The following is an 18,881-nucleotide window of genomic DNA, read 5'->3' as shown; positions in this document are numbered from 1 at the left end:
ATTAATCTAAGCATCAACAGTGGTTTAAATTAGTTTACTTACTAGCATGACGAGAATCTATTTATACATCCTACATGTATTCATTTTATACCCCAGTCTTTCCACAAGACCCGTCATGAATCATTCACAGTAGGCTATAAATCTATATAGTAATTACGGTCATATAAATATGATATTATTTGCAGTCAGATTTCAGGGAGCTCTGATGTCGTTTTCCAACACTCACTGTCATCTAAGTATAACCCGTGCATAGCTGCACACAGTCGAGCGCTACCTCTGTGGAATAGGGCAGGCCATCACATCTTGTGACAGAAATGGAGCGAAACGCCCTCAGTCACAACCACTCCGGCAGCCACACAAAAACTCCATGGCTGCCTGCCCTAAGGGCCCTGGTCGAAAGTAGTTCACTACATAGGGAATAGGGTGCCATTTGGGATGCAGCCTGTAATTACCACTGACAGCACAACACATCTTTCCCTACTCAGTGGAGGACTGTGAATACTAGGCTGACATCTGACATGAGGGTTGGGTTCTTTCTCTTGTGTTTATGTGCCAGGGAGGGCAGGCAACAGACATCTCTTGTGTTTATGTGCCAGGGAGGGCAGGCAACAGACATCTCTTGTGTTTATGTGCCAGGGAGGGCAGGCAACAGACATCTCTTGTGTTTATGTGCCAGGGAGGGCAGGCAACAGACATCTCTTGTGTTTATGTGCCAGGGAGGGCAGGCAACAGACATCTCTTGTGTTTATGTGCCAGGGAGGGCAGGCAACAGACATCTCTTGTGTTTATGTGCCAGGGAGGGCAGGCAACAGACATCTCTTGTGTTTATGTGCCAGGGAGGGAAGGCAACAGACATCTCTTGTGTTTATGTGCCAGGGAGGGAAGAACACAGACATCTCTTGTGTTTATGTGCCAGGGAGGGCAGGCAACAGACATCTCTTGTGTTTATGTGCCAGGGAGGGCAGGCAACAGACATCTCTAGTGTTTATGTGCTGGGGAAGGCAACAGACATCTCTTGTGTTTATGTGCCAGGGAGGGAAGGCAACAGACATCTCTTGTGTTTATGTGCCAGGGAGGGCAGGCAACAGACATCTCTTGTGTTTATGTGCCAGGGAGGGCAGGCAACAGACATCTCTTGTGTTTATGTGCTGGGGAAGGCAACAGACATCTCTTGTGTTTATGTGCCAGGGAGGGAAGGCAACAGACATCTCTTGTGTTTATGTGCCAGGGAGGGAAGAACACAGACATCTCTTGTGTTTATGTGCCAGGGGGGGCAGGCAACAGACATCTCTTGTGTTTATGTGCCAGGGAGGGCAGGCAACAGACATCTCTTGTGTTTATGTGCCAGGGAGGGCAGGCAACAGACATCTCTTGTGTTTATGTGCCAGGGAGGGAAGAACACAGACATCTCTTGTGTTTATGTGCCAGGGAGGGCAGGCAACAGACATCTCTTGTGTTTATGTGCCAGGGAGGGCAGGCAACAGACATCTCTTGTGTTTATGTGCCAGGGAGGGAAGAACACAGACATCTCTTGTGTTTATGTGCCAGGGAGGGAAGAACACAGACATCTCTTGTCTTTATGTGCCAGGGAGGGAAGGCAACAGACATCTCTTGTCTTTATGTGCCAGAGAGGGAAGGCAACCAACCTGGACCCAGGGGTAAACGTAAATCCAGGACACTCCCATTAGTATGATACAGTATTCTAAGTTTTGTATGGTATGTATTAATTTGTGGATGTCCATCATCAATTTCGTATGATAAACTCAGCAAAAAAAGTAACGTTCCTTTTTCAGAACCCTGTCTTTCAAAGATAATTCGTAAAAATCCAAATAACTTCACAGATCTTCATTGTAAAGGGGTTAAACACTGTTTCCCATGAACATGCACCTGTGGAACAGTCGTTAAGACACTAACAGCTTACAGACGGTAGGCAATTAAGGTCATAGTTATGAAAACTTAGGACACTAAAGAGGCCTTTCTACTGACTCTGAAAAACACCAAAAGAAAGGTGCCCAGGGTCCCTGCTCATCTGCGTGAACGTGCCTTAGGCATGCTGCAAGGAGGCATGAGGACTGCAGATGTGGCCAGGGCAATAAATTGCAATGTTCGTACTGTGAGATGCCTAAGACATCGCTACAGGGAGACAGGACGGACAACAAGTATATAACAAGTATTGTTTTAACCATGTTATGAGGCTATACAGTGTTTGTTTACATTTACAATGTTTAAAAACATTGAAGAAAGACAAGCTTATATTTTGGGTTCTCATGGAGTGTGACAGTTGAACCCACGAGGCATTTATAAGTTACATTCTGGATATATATAATTCATAAGTTCAAAAATGGATGTAGCAACTACAGATTGTCCCTTTAAGTCTATCAAAAGTGTGTGAGTTTCAGCAGGTGTCCATTAGGTCTATGGATAAAAAATGTTATCAGCATGAATTAGATTGAGCAATAAAAGCCCCACTTTTATTCCGTAGGCTGGGATCTGCACTATGCAGCTGTTGTTCCATAGGCTTGGATCTGCACTATGCAGCTGTTATTCCATAGGCTGGGATCCTCACTATGCAGCTGTTATTCCATAGGCTGGGATCCTCACTATGCAGCTGTTATTCCATAGGCTGGGATCCTCACTATGCAGCTGTTGCAAGAGCCCATTCTTCACTGGCTACCCACTGGTTTCAAAAACAATGATTGATAGGCAGCTTAAATTTCTTGAATTCAACCATTATTGGGTTCAAATACACATTTAGATTTGTGAACAGCCATCCACAACAACCACAATCCATAAGGTGCAAATAGCTAAATGAGAGAGCAGCAGTGTAATTCACATCAATTCGCTATGTATATATTAATAATAAGTGAAATCCATATTGCTGTAGACTACACCACTGCTGTCATCCTTACCTCCAATCGTTTATTCAAGTTGGAAGACAGCAGTCGCACCATTGGAAGACATAGCTTCGACTGTAGCCAACAAAAAACAATTTGTGCTCTTTTCTCGCGATTGATCAGATACATTTGGTGTGTCATCGTAGTGGTCTCTGACTTGTGGTCAGACTCACTCAGGTGGAACAAACTTAAACTTGCGCCTTTTTCAATGCTGATTTTGATGTCATTGAGAAAACAGAGAAGTGTCAAAGATTTTTTTTTTGCAAACATCCTTTCTGATTTTAAAAGTAATCCTCAAAGTAATCATCTAGTTTTTCAAAAGTATCTGTAATCTGATTACAATATTTTCGTTGGTAACATAACAGATTACAGTTACCATTTTTTGTAATCCCTTACCTGTAACGGATTACATGTATCCGTTACTCCCCAACACTGGACTTGGTTGTGGGGACAGTAGTTAGGAACTGTACTGCTTTTATTTTCTTAGAATCTGTTAGGTAAATCCCCTGGTGTTGACAGACACCTTGTACACCTTTTACAGTATTTGGCCAGGCATGGTCCTATCTACTCTTCTCTCACATTCACATGTGGAATTATCACCTGTTTGTCTACGATAATTGAAATAGTTAAAATTATGATAATGTCCTTTTAGTGTAAGAGCTGTTTGAAAATGCCACCTAACATTTTTGCCTGTTTTGGTGGGATGGAATTTTGGCCTGACATCATCAGGCAGTAAATTAGTTAATAGACAAATATGAAACCATGTTCCAAAACTCTCTGCCAATAACAGCTAGTTTTCAGTTTTCCCCTCCCCACTCAGACCACTCCCACGTAGACCACTCCCACGTAGACCACTCCCACTCAGACCACTCCCACGTAGACCACTCCCACGTAGACCACTCCCACTCAGACCACTCCCACTCAGACCACTCCCAGACAATTCTGGCAAAATTCTTGCTTGAGAAAATCCTCCTTGCTAAAAAGCTATTTTTGTTTCTAGATGACCGTTTTGAAAACAATCACAGTAAGGTACTTAATTGTTACACAGAAATGATTTGATATTGAGATAAAATTGGCTGCATTGGACCTTAAACAATGGTTGTGAGTGACAACCTAAGATAGAAATATTACAGACTTCCACATGACAATGAACTCTACTTCTCTACACTAAAACGGTCAAGAGATTAAATTGAAGATGTTTCCGCTCGTCACAGGAGGTTAGTAGAAAACATATTAGTGACTCGGGCTCTGACAGCTCTATTCACATCATAAACCACTGGATCAGTGCAGATGAAGGGGAGGAGACAGGTTAAAAAAGTTTTTGTTAAGCCTTGAGACAATTGAGACATGAATTGTGTATGTGTGCCATTCAGAGCGTGAATGGGCAAGACAAAATATTTAAGTGCCTTTGTATGGTACTGGTACAGTATAGTACTGTAGTAGGTGCCAGGCACACCGGTTTAACGGTGTCAAGAACTGCAACGCTGCTGGGTTTTTCACGTTCAATACTTCCTGTGTGTATCAAGAATGGTCCACCACCCAAAGGACATCCAGCCAACTTGACAAAACTGTGGGAAGCATTGGAGTCAACAAGGGCCAGCATCCCTGTGGAACACTTTCAACACCTTGTAGAGTCCATGCCCTGACAAACTGAGGCTGTTCTGAGGGCAACTTAATATTAGGAAAGTGTTCCTAATGTTTTGTACACTCAATGTATAAGCTAGTCAGCAACATATACTGTATGCCGTGGGGGATGGGAGGATGGGTTGTCACATGAGACGTGGGCCAGAGTCTCTCTCTCTGTGTCAATCCATACCTCCCATGTTGTAAGCCACACCTGTGGCTGGCATCACTCTTTCCCCTGTCACTGGCACCACACCATCACCTGCCCAGGCAGGGATAGAACATGCTATGTCCAGAGCCCTGCTTGGTCCAAGGCTGTGGGGCTGTGGGGCTGTGGGAATAGAGGCTGTGAGGCTGTGGGATTAGAGGCTGTGGGAATAGAGGCTGTGAGGCTGTGGGAATAGAGACTCTGGGGCTGTGGGAATAGAGGCTGTGAGGCTGTGGGAATAGAGGCTGTGGGGCTGTGGGAATAGAGGATGTGGGGCTGTGGGAATAGAGTTTGTGGAGCTGTGGGAATAGAGGCTATGGAGCAGTGGGGCTGTGGGAATAGAGGCTGTGGAGCTGTGGGGCTGTGGGAATAGAGGCTGTGGTGGGAGCTGGTTCATGTGATCTCATGTGTTCTCTCTGACTAGAGGCTGTGGGAATAGAGGCTGTGGAGCTGTGGGGCTGTGGGAATAGAGGCTGTGGGGCTGTGGGAATAGAGACTGTGGAGCTGTGGGGCTTTGGGAATAGAGGATGTGGGGCTGTGAGAATAGAGGATGTGGGGCTGTGGGAATAGAGTCTGTGGAGCTGTGGGAATAGAGGCTGTGGAGCTGTGGGGCTGTGGGAAAAGAAGATGTGGTGGGAGCTGGTTCATGTGACATCATGTGTTCTCTCTGACTAGAGGCTGTGGGAATAGAGGCTGTGAAGCTGTGGTGCTGTGGGGCTTTGGGAATAGAGGATGTGGAGCTGTGGGAATAGAGGCTGTGGTGCTGTGGGAATAGAGGCTGTGGGGCTGTGGGAATACAGACTGTGGAGCTGTGGGGCTTTGGGAATAGAGGATGTGGGGCTGTGGAAATAGAGACTGTGGTGGGAGCTGGTTCATGTGATCTCCTGTGTTCTCTCTGACTCTGGTACGGGAGGTCTGAGGCTGTCGTTGTCCATCCCCAGCCCACATGCTCCCTCCCTCTCTGATAGACTTCCTACGCCCTGAGCTATTGATCTCATATCTCAGAGGGGACCTCTGCCGTCACAGTTATCAGAGCCCACAAAGGGAGCTGCCTCTCCTCCTCAGACAGCCACCTCCCTCCTCCTCCTCCCCCTCCATCACACAGCTCTCCTCCCTGCTTTGCACTAAGCGTCCCTATCAATCTGCCTGCTCCTCCAGCATGCCTACCCGCGCTGCTCTGCTCTGCGTGCCACGCATCTTTCTCCCCTCTGTCTCTCCGTCCACCCATCCATCTTCAGGCCCCTCTGTCTCTCTGTCCACCCATCCATCTTCAGGCCCCTCTGTCTCTCCGTCCACCCATCCCTCTCTCCCCTCTGTCCCTCCATCCACTCATCCATCTTCAGGCCGCTCTCCAACCGTATCAGTTAATCAGCGGCTCGGTGGAGGTGTGCAGACAATTGCCCCCTGATTGATTTCTGTCAAAAAGCGCCCTGATGTGCCCAGGGTATTTACGGAAGACAAAATCATCTCTGTTGAACAAAAGCAAATAACTCCTCTCATTGTAATTTGTTTCAGTTTGGCACGTGAAAGCGACTGACATGCATATTTTTAATAGGCTAAGACAATGTATTCCTTGCTTGAAATAGTGAGTGAGGCTAGATTTGCAGAGTAAAGGCAGGACAGATGTAGGATCTTAATTTGAGCCAGTTTGCTACAGCAGGAAAATAATCCTGCAGCAGCATGAAATGTGAATTATTATGTGGATTATAATTCATGGACACAGGGATGCTGGCCCATGTTGTCTCCAATGTACCCTACAGTTGTGTCAAGTTGGCTGGATGTTCTTTGGATGGTGGACCATTCTTGATACACACAGGAAACTGTTGAAAGTGAAAAACCAAGCAGCATTGCAGTTATTGACACACTCAAACCGGTGAGCCCGGCACCTACTACTGTAGGGCAGCCCAGCCCCAGAAGTAACTCTTCTTATCAACTGTACGCAAGAATTTCATTGTGTTGTCTTGGGAATTCAGCCTTCTCTGTGTTGATCTTGCCAAACCCCATTGTTACACCTCTGAGAAGCATAGATTCCATCCTGTAGGTCTGATATCTGATTGGAGGTTAACTTTACATGTACAGTAATATTATTGGTCAACAACTCAGGTTTTGAATCCAAATAACTCAGATGCTTATTAAAGGGTTTAAGATTCATTGTTCTTTCTCTTATGTGTTCCTGACCTGCTGTGGTGAGATACTCTCTTTCCTTCTCCACCGCATGCACTTCTGGGGCATGACCTTTCAGGCTATGGTTTCAATTCAATTCAAAGGGGCTTTATTGGCATGGGAAACATATGTTAACATTGCCAAATCAAGTGAAAGAGATAATAAACAAAAGTGAAATAAACAATAAAAAATGAACAGTAAACATTACACTCACAGAAGTTCCAAAAGAATAAAGACATTTCCAATGTCATATTATGTATATATACAGTGTTGTAACGATGTGCAAATAGTTACATAAACATAGTTACATAAACATAAATATGGGTTGTATTTACAATGGTGTTTGTTCTTCACTGGTTTCCCTTTTCTTGTGGCAACAGGTCGCAAATCTTGCTGCTGTGACGGCACACTGTGGTATTTCACCCAAGAGATATTTGAGTTGATTTAAAAAATATATTTGTGGGTCTGTGTAATCTGAGAGAAATATGTGTCTCTAATATGGTCATACATTTGGCAGGAGGTTAGGAAGTGCAGCTCAGTTTCCACCTCATTTTGTGGGCAGTGTGCACATAGCCTGTCTTCTCTTGAGAGCCAGGTGTGCCTACGGTGGCTTCTCTCAATAGCAAGGCTATGCTCACTGAGTCTGTACATAGTCAAAGCTTTCCTTAATTGTGGGTCAGTCACAGTGTTCAGGTATTCTGCCACTGTGTACTCTCTGTTTAGGGACGAATAGCATTCCAGTTTACTCTGTTTTTGGTAAATTATTTCCAATGTGTCAAGTAATTATCTTTTTGTTTTCTTGGTTAGTCTAATTGTGTTGCTGTTCTGGGGCTCTGTGGAGTCTGTTTGTGTTCGTGAACAGAGCCCCAGGACCAGCTTGCTTAGGGGACTCTTCTCTGGGTTAATCTCTCTGTAGGTGACAGCTTTGTTACGGAATGTTCGGGAATCGCTTCCTTTTAGGTAGTTGTTGAACTTAACGGCTCTTTTCTGGATTTTGATAATTAGCAAGTATCGGCCTAATTCTGCTCTGCATGCATTATTTGGTGTTTTTCTGCATGCAGAGCCTCAATTTGGTGTTTTAGCCAGATGCTAATTGGTATGTTGAATTGTATGTTCCTTTTGATGGCGTAGAAGCCCCTTCTTGCCTTGTCTGTCAGATCGTTCACAGCTTTGTGGTGCTGATGTTTAGGTTGAAGTAGGCATAGTTTTTTGTGTGCTCTAGGGCAACGGTGTCTAGATGGAATTTGTATTTGTGGTCCTGGCAACTCTGACCTTTTTGGAACACCATTATTTTTGTCTTACTGAGATTTACTTTCAGGGCCCAGGTCTTACAGAATCTGTGCAGAAGATCTAGGTGCTGCTGTAGGCCCTCCTTGGTTGGGGACAGAAGCACCAGATCATCAACAAACAGTAGACATATGACTTCAGATTCTAGTAGGGTGAGGCCGGGCGCTGCAGACTGTTCTAGTGCCCTTGCCAATTATTTTATATATGTGTTGAAGAGGGTGGGGCTCAGCTGCATCCCCACCCCACAGCCCTGTGGTAAAAAAAATGGTGTTTTATTTTGTTCAAATTTAACTGCACACTTGTTGTTTGTGTTCATGGATTTTATAATGTTGTATGTTTTCCCTCCAACACCGCTTTTTATCAATTTGTATAGAAGACCCTCATGCCAAATTGAGTCAGAGGATTTCTTTTAAATCCACAAAGCATGAGAAGACTTTGCCTTTGTTTTGGTTTGTTTGTTTGTTTGTTAATTAGGGTGTGCAGGGTGAATACATGGTCTGTTGTATGGTAATATGGTAAAAAGCTCATTTGACATTTGCTCAGTACATTGTATTCACTGAAGAAATGTATGAGTCTGCTGTTAATGATAATGCAGAGGATTTTCCCAAGGTTGCTGTTGAAGCATATCCCACGGAAGTTATTGGGGTGAAATTTGTCTCCACTTTTGTGGATTGGGGTGATCAGTCCTTGGTTCCAAATATTGGGAAAGATGCCAGAGCTGAGGATGATGTTAAAGAGTTTAAGTATAGCCAATTGGAATTTGTGGTGTGTATATTTTATCATTTCATTGAGGATACCATCAACACCACAGGCCTTTTGGGTTTGTATTTTCTCCTGTAGTTTATTTAATGAAATTGGAGAATCTAGTGGGTTCTGGTAGTTTTTAATAGCTCATTCTAAGATTTGTTATTGATCATGTAAATGTTTTTGCTGTTTGTTCTTTGTTATAGAGCCAAAAAGATTGGAGAAGTAGTTCATCCATACATCTCTCTCTGACCATGCTTAGAATAATGCTTTGTAATGCTTGTTAATGCTTTGTAACTTAAGTTTATGCCTTGTATATGAATCCATTCATTTTACAAAGTCATTAAATACTCTTGCATAAATTATATTCTCCTACATTTCTTATTTGCCTATTACTGTAACTCAACTATAGTGTTCTATTACTGTAACTATTGTGTTCTATTACTGTAACTCAACTATAGTGATGTATTACTGTAACTCAAATATAGTGTTATATTACTGTATCTATAGTGTTATATTACTGTAACTCAACTATAGTGTTCTATTACTGTAACTCAGCTTTAGTGTTCTATTACTGTAACTCAACTATAGTGTTCTATTACTGTAACTCAACAATAGTGTTCTATTACTGTAGCTCAACTATAGTGTTCTATTACTGTAACTATTGTGTTCTATTACTGTAACTATTGTGTTCTATTACTGTAACTCAACTATAGTGTTCTATTACTGTAACTATTGTGTTATATTACTGTAACTATAGTGTTCTATTACTGTAACTATTGTGTTCTATTACTGTAACTCAACTATAGTGTTCTATTACTGTAACTATTGTGTTATATTACTGTAACTATAGTGTTCTATTACTGTAACTATAGTGTTCTATTACTGTAACTCAACTATAGTGTTCTATTACTGTATCTATTGTGTTCTATTACTGTAACTGAACTATAATGTTCTATTCCTGTAACTCAACTATAGTGTTCTATTACTGTAACTCAACTATAGTGTTCTATTCCTGTAACTGAACTATAGTGTTCTATTTCTGTATCTATTGTGTTCTATTACTGTAACTGAACTATAGTGTTCTATTACTGTAACTATAGTGTTCTATTACTGTAACTCAACTATAGTGTTCTATTACTGTAACTATAGTGTTCTATTACTGTAACTCAACTATAGTGTTCTATTACTGTAACTCAACTATAGTGTTCTATTACTGTAACTCAACTATAGTGTTCTATTACTGTAACTCAACTATAGTGTTATATTACTGTATCTATAGTGGTCTATTACTGTAACTCAACTATAGTGTTCTATTACTGTAACTCAACTATAGTGTTCTATTACTGTAACTCAACTATAGTGTTCTATTACTGTAACTATTGTGTTCTATTACTGTAACTCAACCATAGTGTTCTATTACTGTATCTATAGTGTTCTATTACTGTATCTATAGTGTTCTATTACTGTAACTATTGTGTTCTATTACTGTAACTATAGTGTTCTATTACTGTAACTTAACTATAGTGTTATATTACTGTATCTATAGTGTTCGATTACTGTAACGCAACTATAGTGTTCTATTACTGTAACTCAACTATAGTGTTCTATTACTGTATCTATAGTGTTCTATTACTGTAACTCAACTATAGTGTTCTATTACTGTAACTCAACTATAGTGTTCTATTACTGTATCTATAGTGGTCTATTACTGTAACTATTGTGTTCTATTACTGTAACTATGGTGTTCTATTACTGTAACTCAACTATAGTGTTCTATTACTGTATCTATAGTGTTCTATTACTGTAACTCAACTATAGTATTCTATTACTGTAACTTAACTATAGTGTTATATTACTGTAACTCAACTACAGTGAGGGAAAAAAGTATTTGATCCCCTGCTGATTTTGTACGTTTGCCCACTGACAAAGAAATGATCAGTCTATAATTTTAATGGTAGGTTTATTTGAACAGTGAGAGACAGAATAACAACAAAAAAATCCAGAAAAACGCATGTCAAAAACGTTATAAATTGATTTGCATTTTAATGAGGGAAATAAGTATTTGACCCCCTCTCAATCAGAAAGATTTCTGGCTCCCAGGTGTCTTTCATACAGGTAACGAGCTGAGATTAGGAGCACACTCTTAAAGGGAGTGCTCCTAATCTCAGTTTCTTACCTGTATAAAAGACACCTGTCCACAGAAGCAATCAATCAATCAGATTCCAAACTCTCCACCATGGCCAAGACCAAAGAGCTCTCCAAGGATGTCAGGGACAAGATTGTAGATCTACACAAGGCTGGAATGGGCTACAAGACCATTGCCAAGCAGCTTGGTGAGAAGGTGACAACAGTTGGTGCGATTATTCGCAAATGGAAGAAACACAAAAGAACTGTCAAACTCCCTTGGCCTAGGGCTCCATGCAAGATCTCACCTCGTGGAGTTGCAATGATCATGAGAATGGTGAGGAATCAGCCCAGAACTACACAGGAGGATCTTGTCAATGATCTCAAGGCAGCTGGGACCATAGTCACCAAGAAAACAATTGGTAACACACTACGCCGTGAAGGACTGAAATCCTGCAGCGCCCGCAAGGTCCCCCTGCTCAAGAAAGCACATATACATGCCCGTCTGAAGTTTGCCAATGAACATCTGAATGATTCAGAGGACAACTGGGTGAACGTGTTGTGGTCAGATGAGACCAAAATGGAGTTCTTTGGCATCAACTCAACTTGCCGTGTTTGGAGGAGGAGGAATGCTGCCTATGACCCCAAGAAACCATCCCCACCGTCAAACATGGCGGTGGAAACATTATGCTTTGGGGGTGTTTTTCTGCTAAGGGGACAGGACAACTTCACCGCATCAAAGGGACGATGGACGGGGCCATGTACCGTCAAATCTTGGGTGAAAACCTCCTTCCCTCAGCCAGGGTATTGAAAATGGGTCGTGGATGGGTATTCCAGCATGACAATGACCCAAAACACACGGCCAAGGCAACAAAGGAGTGGCTCAAGAAAAAGCACATTAAGGTCCTGGAGTGGCCTAGCCAGTCTCCAGACCTTAATCCCATAGAAAATCTGTGGAGGGAGCTGAAGGTTCGAGTTGCCAAACGTCAGTCTCGAAACCTTAATGACTTGAAGAAGATCTGCAAAGAGGAGTGGGACAAAATCTCTCCTGAGATGTGTGCAAACCTGGTGGCCAACTACAAGAAACATCTGACCTCTGTGATTGCCAACAAGGGTTTTGCCACCAAGTACTAAGTCATGTTTTGCAGAGGGGTCAAATACTTATTTCCCTCATTAAAATGCAAATCAATTTATACAATTTTTGACATGCGTTTTTCTGGATTTTTTTGTTGATATTCTGTCTCTCACTGTTCAAATAAACCTACCATTAAAATTACAGACTGATAATTTCTTTGTCAGTGGGCAAACGTACAAAATCAGCAGGGGATCAAATACTTTTTTCCCTCACTGTATAGTGTTCTATTACTGTATCTATTGTGTTCTATTACTGTAACTGAACTATAATGTTCTATTCCTGTAACTCAACTATAGTGTTCTATTACTGTAACTCAACTATAGTGTTCTATTACTGTAACTCAACTATAGTGTTCTATTCCTGTAACTCAACTATAGTGTTCTATTACTGTATCTATTGTGTTCTATTACTGTAACTGAACTATAGTGTTCTATTACTGTATCTATTGTGTTCTATTACTGTAACTGAACTATAGTGTTCTATTACTGTAACTATAGTGTTCTATTACTGTAACTCAACTATAGTGTTCTATTACTGTAACTATAGTGTTCTATTACTGTAACTCAACTATAGTGTTCTATTACTGTAACTCAACTATAGTGTTATATTACTGTAACTCAACTATAGTGTTATATTACTGTAACTCAACTATAGTGTTCTATTACTGTAACTCAACTATAGTGTTATATTACTGTAGCTCAACTATAGTGTTCTATTACTGTAACTATTGTGTTCTATTACTGTAACTCAACTATAGTGTTCTATTACTGTAACTCAAGTATAGTGTTCTATTACTGTATCTATAGTGGTCTATTACTGTAACTATTGTGTTCTATTACTGTAACTATGGTGTTCTATTACTGTAACTCAACTATAGTGTTCTATTACTGTATCTATAGTGTTCTATTACTGTAACTCAACTATAGTATTCTATTACTGTAACTTAACTATAGTGTTATATTACTGTAACTCAACTATAGTGTTCTATTACTGTATCTATTGTGTTCTATTACTGTAACTGAACTATAATGTTCTATTCCTGTAACTCAACTATAGTGTTCTATTACTGTAACTCAACTATAGTGTTCTATTACTGTAACTCAACTATAGTGTTCTATTCCTGTAACTCAACTATAGTGTTCTATTACTGTATCTATTGTGTTCTATTACTGTAACTGAACTATAGTGTTCTATTACTGTATCTATTGTGTTCTATTACTGTAACTGAACTATAGTGTTCTATTACTGTAACTATAGTGTTCTATTACTGTAACTCAACTATAGTGTTCTATTACTGTAACTATAGTGTTCTATTACTGTAACTCAACTATAGTGTTCTATTACTGTAACTATTGTGTTCTATTACTGTAACTATGGTGTTCTATTACTGTAACTCAACTATAGTGTTCTATTACTGTATCTATAGTGTTCTATTACTGTAACTGAATTATAGTGTTCTATTACTGTAACTATAGTGTTCTATTACTGTAACTCAACTATAGTGTTCTATTACTGTAACTATTGTGTTCTATTACTGTAACTCAACCATAGTGTTCTATTACTGTATCTATAGTGTTTTATTACTGTAACTCAACTATAGTGTTCTATTACTGTATCTATAGTGGTCTATTACTGTAACTGAACTATAGTGTTCTATTACTGTATCTATAGTGTTCGATTACTGTAACTCAACTATAGTGTTCTATTACTGTAACTCAACTATAGTGTTCTATTACTGTAACTATTGTGTTCTATTACTGTAACTCAACTATAGTGTTACATTACTGTATCTATAGTGTTCGATTACTGTAACTCAACTATAGTGTTCTATTACTGTAACTCAACTATAGTGTTCTATTACTGTAACTCAACTATAGTGTTCTATTACTGTAACTCAACTATAGTGTTCTATTACTGTAACTCAGCTATAGTGTTCTATTACTGTATCTATAGTGGTCTATTACTGTAACTCAACTATAGTGTTCTATTACTGTAACTCAGCTATAGTGTTCTATTACTGTAACTCAACTATAGTGTTCTATTACTGTAACTCAACTATAGTGTTCTATTACTGTAACTCAGCTATAGTGTTCTATTACTGTATCTATAGTGGTCTATTACTGTAACTATTGTGTTCTATTACTGTAACTATGGTGTTCTATTACTGTAACTCAACTATAGTGTTCTATTACTGTATCTATAGTGTTCTATTACTGTAACTCAACTATAGTGTTCTATTACTGTAACTTAACTCTAGTGTTATATTACTGTAACTCAACTATAGTGTTCTATTACTGTAACTATTGTGTTCTATTACTGTAACTCAACTATAGTGTTCTATTACTGTAACTATAGTGTTCTATTACTGTAACTCAACCATAGTGCTCTATTACTGTAACTCAACTATAGTGTTCTATTACTATAACTATAGTGTTCTATTACTGTAACTCAACTATAGTGTTCTATTACTATAACTATAGTGTTCTATTACTGTAACTATTGTGTTCTATTACTGTAACTCAACTATAGTGTTCTATTACTGTAACTATAGTGTTCTATTACTGTAACTCAAATATAGTGTTCTATTACTGTATCTATTGTGTTCTATTACTGTAACTCAACTATAGTGTTCTATTACTGTAACTCAACTATAGTGTTCTATTACTGTAACTTAACTATAGTGTTCTATTACTGTAACTCAAATATAGTGTTCTATTACTGTATCTATTGTGTTCTATTACTGTAACTCAACTATAGTGTTCTATTACTGTTACTATAGTGTTCTATTACTGTAACTTAACTATAGTGTTCTATTACTGTAACTCAAATATCGTGTTATATTACTGTAACTCTACCATAGTCTTAATATTCCTATTTATCCTATGGAGTAAGATAAAGATAATTATTTTACAGTTTTTTACAATCACAAGGACCCATTTCTCAATACTTAGGTCACTTTTTCAAAACTCTTCACACAGTGAGTACAACAGCAGTCTATGTGGGATAAACTGTGGATCAAAATGGCACAAAATGCTTCTTTCAAATTTCATGAATTCTTTTCTCACTCAGACACAACCACCACCAAACCTCTACGTACCTACAGGCCAATTTGCACATGTTTACATTCTCTTTTCAAAACTGTTAAATTTAAGTTCAAAACCTAACATAAATTTAATAAGACAGCAATTTGCTACATTTCTACAGTAATACTGTATTTAAATATATTCCAAATCTAAAAAATGAAATACTATCAAAACAATTAGACCAACCACAGCTGACTCCCATTGTAGCTGAAAACCTACCCAGGCGTTAGTCTTTCAATGTCATTACCATCTACACAAAAGGGGACATCTTAGGAATAATGCTGTACTGTATTGTAAACATGGACTCAGCCAGAGATAGCGAAGTGGCTGACAGAGGAAGAAGAGTGGCTGGGAGAGGGAGAGGGAGAGGAGTACGTATGTGTGGTGGAAGAAGACAGAGGAAGATCAAGAGCTGTAGTCTCAGATTAGGGCTACTATAACTGATCATGTAATAAATCATGGTCTATCAATGAGAGAGGCTGGTCTGAGAGTGCAGCCAAATCTGCAACGCTCAACAGTGACATCTATTCTGAGAAATTTCCGTCAAAACAACAGGTAAGATGTGCATTCTGCAAGATCATCTGACTGAACTGCACATTACAGAAGAAAATTGAGCAAAGCCTCCAAACCCACTTGTGTGTAATGTTTTTTGTATTTCTGCTTAGTTACCTCCTGTTACCTCCCACATGCGGGAGAGGTAGGATTTTCATTGCTGTGCAGGAAACTGCAATCTTTGATATGGTCATCAGAAACAATGGCATAAAACTCACCGAGATTTGGGACAGAGTGTTGGCAGACAACATTACATTTAGAAATATTCACAATGTAAGCATAACAACTATTTCTAGAGTTCTGAAACAACATCAAGTCAGGATCAAGCAGTTGTACACTGTCTCCTTTGAGAGGAAGTCTGAACGAGTCAAGGAACTCAGGAACCAATATGTCCAGGTAAGATGACTATAAAATACAGAACTGGTTTTGAACAAAACCCAACAGGGTAGAGGCACACAATGGCATGTTTTAGGTATAATGTAAACTACCGTAATAGACTAACTCTTATGTTGCCTTGTGGATTTATTTCAGAGAGTCATCGAGATTGAAGCCAGGCAAACACCCCACATATTCATCTTTGTGGATGAGGCTGGTTTCAACTTGGCCAAAACACGGCGGCGAGGAAGGAATGTGATTGGGAAAAGAGCCACAGCGAGCAGGCCTTTCTAATCGACCTGGCCGGGGTATTCTGGAAGGATATTGATCCCATCCCGTCAGTAGAGGATGCCTGGTTATTTTTTTTAAATGCCTTCCTCACCATCTTAAATAAGCATACCCCATTCAAGAAATGTAGAACCAGGAACAGATATAGCCCTTGGTTCTCTCCAGACCTGACTGCCCTTAACCAACACAAAAACATCCTATGGCGTTCTGCATTAGCATCGAACAGCCGCCGTGATATGCAACTTTTCATGGAAGCTAGAAACCAATATACACAGGCAGTTAGAAAAGTCAAGGCTAGCTTTTCAAGCAGAAATTTGCTTCCTGCAACACAAACTCAAAAAAGTTCTGGGACACTGTAAAGTCCATGGAGAATAAGAACATCTCCTCCCAGCTGCCCACTGCACTGAAGATAGGAAACACTGTCACCACCGACAAACCCACTATAATTGAGAATTTCAATAAGCATTTTTCTACGGCTGGCCATGCTTTCCACCTGTCTACCCCTACCCCGGTCAACAGCACTGCACCCCCCACAGCTACTCGCCCAAGCCTTCCCCATTTCTCTTTCTCCCAAATCCAGTCAGCTGATGTTCTGAAAGAGCTGCAAAATCTGGACCCCTACAAATCAGCCGGGCTAGATAATCTGGACCCTTTCTTTCTAAAATTATCTGCTGAAATTGTTGCCACCCCTATTACTAGCCTTTTCAACCTCTCTTTCGTGTCGTCTGAGATTCCCAAAGATTGGAAAGCAGCTGCGGTCATCCCCCTCTTCAAAGGGCGGGACACTCTTGACCCAAACTGCTACAGACCTATATCTATCCTACCCTGCCTTTCTAAGGTCTTTGAAAGCCAAGTCAACAAACAGATTACCGACCATTTCGAATCCCACCATACCTTCTCCGCTATGCAATCTGGTTTCAGAGCTGGTCATGGGTGCACCTCAGCCACGCTCAAGGTCCTAAACGATATCTTAACCGCCATCGATAAGAAACAATACTGTGCAGCCGTATTCATTGACCTGGCCAAGGCTTTTGACTCTGTCAATCACCACATCCTCATCGGCAGACTTGACAGCCTTGGTTTCTCTAATGATTGCCTCGCCTGGTTCACCAACTACTTCTCTGATAGAGTTCAGTGTGTCAAATCGGAGGGTCTGTTGTCCGGGCCTCTGGCAGTCTCTATGGGGGTGCCACAGGGTTCAATTCTTGGACCGACTCTCTTCTCTGTATACATCAATGATGTCGCTCTTGCTGCTGGTGAGTCTCTGATCCACCTCTACGCAGACGACACTATTCTGTATACTTCTAGCCCTTCTTTGGACACTGTGTTAACAACCCTCCAGGCGAGCTTCAATGCCATACAACTCTCCCTCCGTGGCCTCCAATTGCTCTTAAATACAAGTAAAACTAAATGCATGCTCTTTAACCGATCGCTGCCTGCACCTGCCCGCCTGTCCAACATCACTACTCTGGACGGCTCTGACTTAGAATATGTGGACAACTACAAATTCCTAGGTGTCTGGTTAGACTGTAAACTCTCCTTCCAGACTCACATCAAACATCTCCAATCCAAAGTTAAATCTAGAATTGGCTTCCTATTCCGCAACAAAGCATCCTTCACTCATGCTGCCAAACATCCCCTTGTAAAACTGACCATCCTACCAATCCTCGACTTCGGTGATGTCATTTACAAAATAGCCTCCAACACCCTACTCAATAAATTGGATGCAGTCTATCACAGTGCCATCCGTTTTGTCACCAAAGCACCCTATACTACTCACCACTGCGACCTGTACACTCTCGTTGGCTGGCCCTCGCTTCATACTCGTCGCCAAACCCACTGGCTCCAGGTCATCTACAAGACCCTGCTAGGTAAAGTCCCCCCTTATCCCCTTATCTCAGCTCGCTGGTTACCATAGCAGCACCCACCTGTAGCACGCGCTCCAGCAGGTATATCTCTCTGGTCACCCCCAAAACCAATTCTTCCTTTGGTCGCCTCCCCTTCCAGTTCTCTGCTGCCAATGACTGGAACGAACTACAAAAATCTCTGAAACTGGAAACACTTATCTCCCTCACTAGCTTTAAGCACCAGCTGTCAGAGCAGCTCATAGATTACTGCACCTGTACATAGCCCATCTATAATTTAGCCCAAACAACTACCTCTTTACCTACTGTATTTATTTATTTTGCTCCTTTGCACCCCATTATTTCTATCTCTACTTTGCACATTCTTCCACTGCAAACCAACCATTCCAGTTGTTTTTACTTGCTATATTGTATTTACTTCGCCACCATGGCCTTTTTATTATTTTATTTATTTATATATTTATTTATATATATATTTTGTTTGCCTTCACCTCCCTTATCTCACCTCACTTGCTCACATTGTATATAGACTTATTT

The 18,881-nt window shown here is 40.6% G+C and overlaps 1 protein-coding gene across 1 annotated transcript in view; it reads right to left on the bottom strand.

Moving 5' to 3' along the window:
* kctd16b (potassium channel tetramerization domain containing 16b) overlaps positions 1 to 18,881 on the bottom strand; it is an 86,268-nt gene that overhangs the window by 7,910 nt on the left and 59,477 nt on the right. The gene's annotated exons all lie outside the window — the stretch shown is intronic.

The sequence above is a fragment of the Salvelinus alpinus genome, chromosome 13 (assembly GCF_045679555.1).
Source record: "Salvelinus alpinus chromosome 13, SLU_Salpinus.1, whole genome shotgun sequence".
NCBI lineage: Eukaryota > Metazoa > Chordata > Actinopteri > Salmoniformes > Salmonidae > Salvelinus > Salvelinus alpinus.
This window is presented reverse-complemented; position numbering and strand designations above follow the sequence as displayed.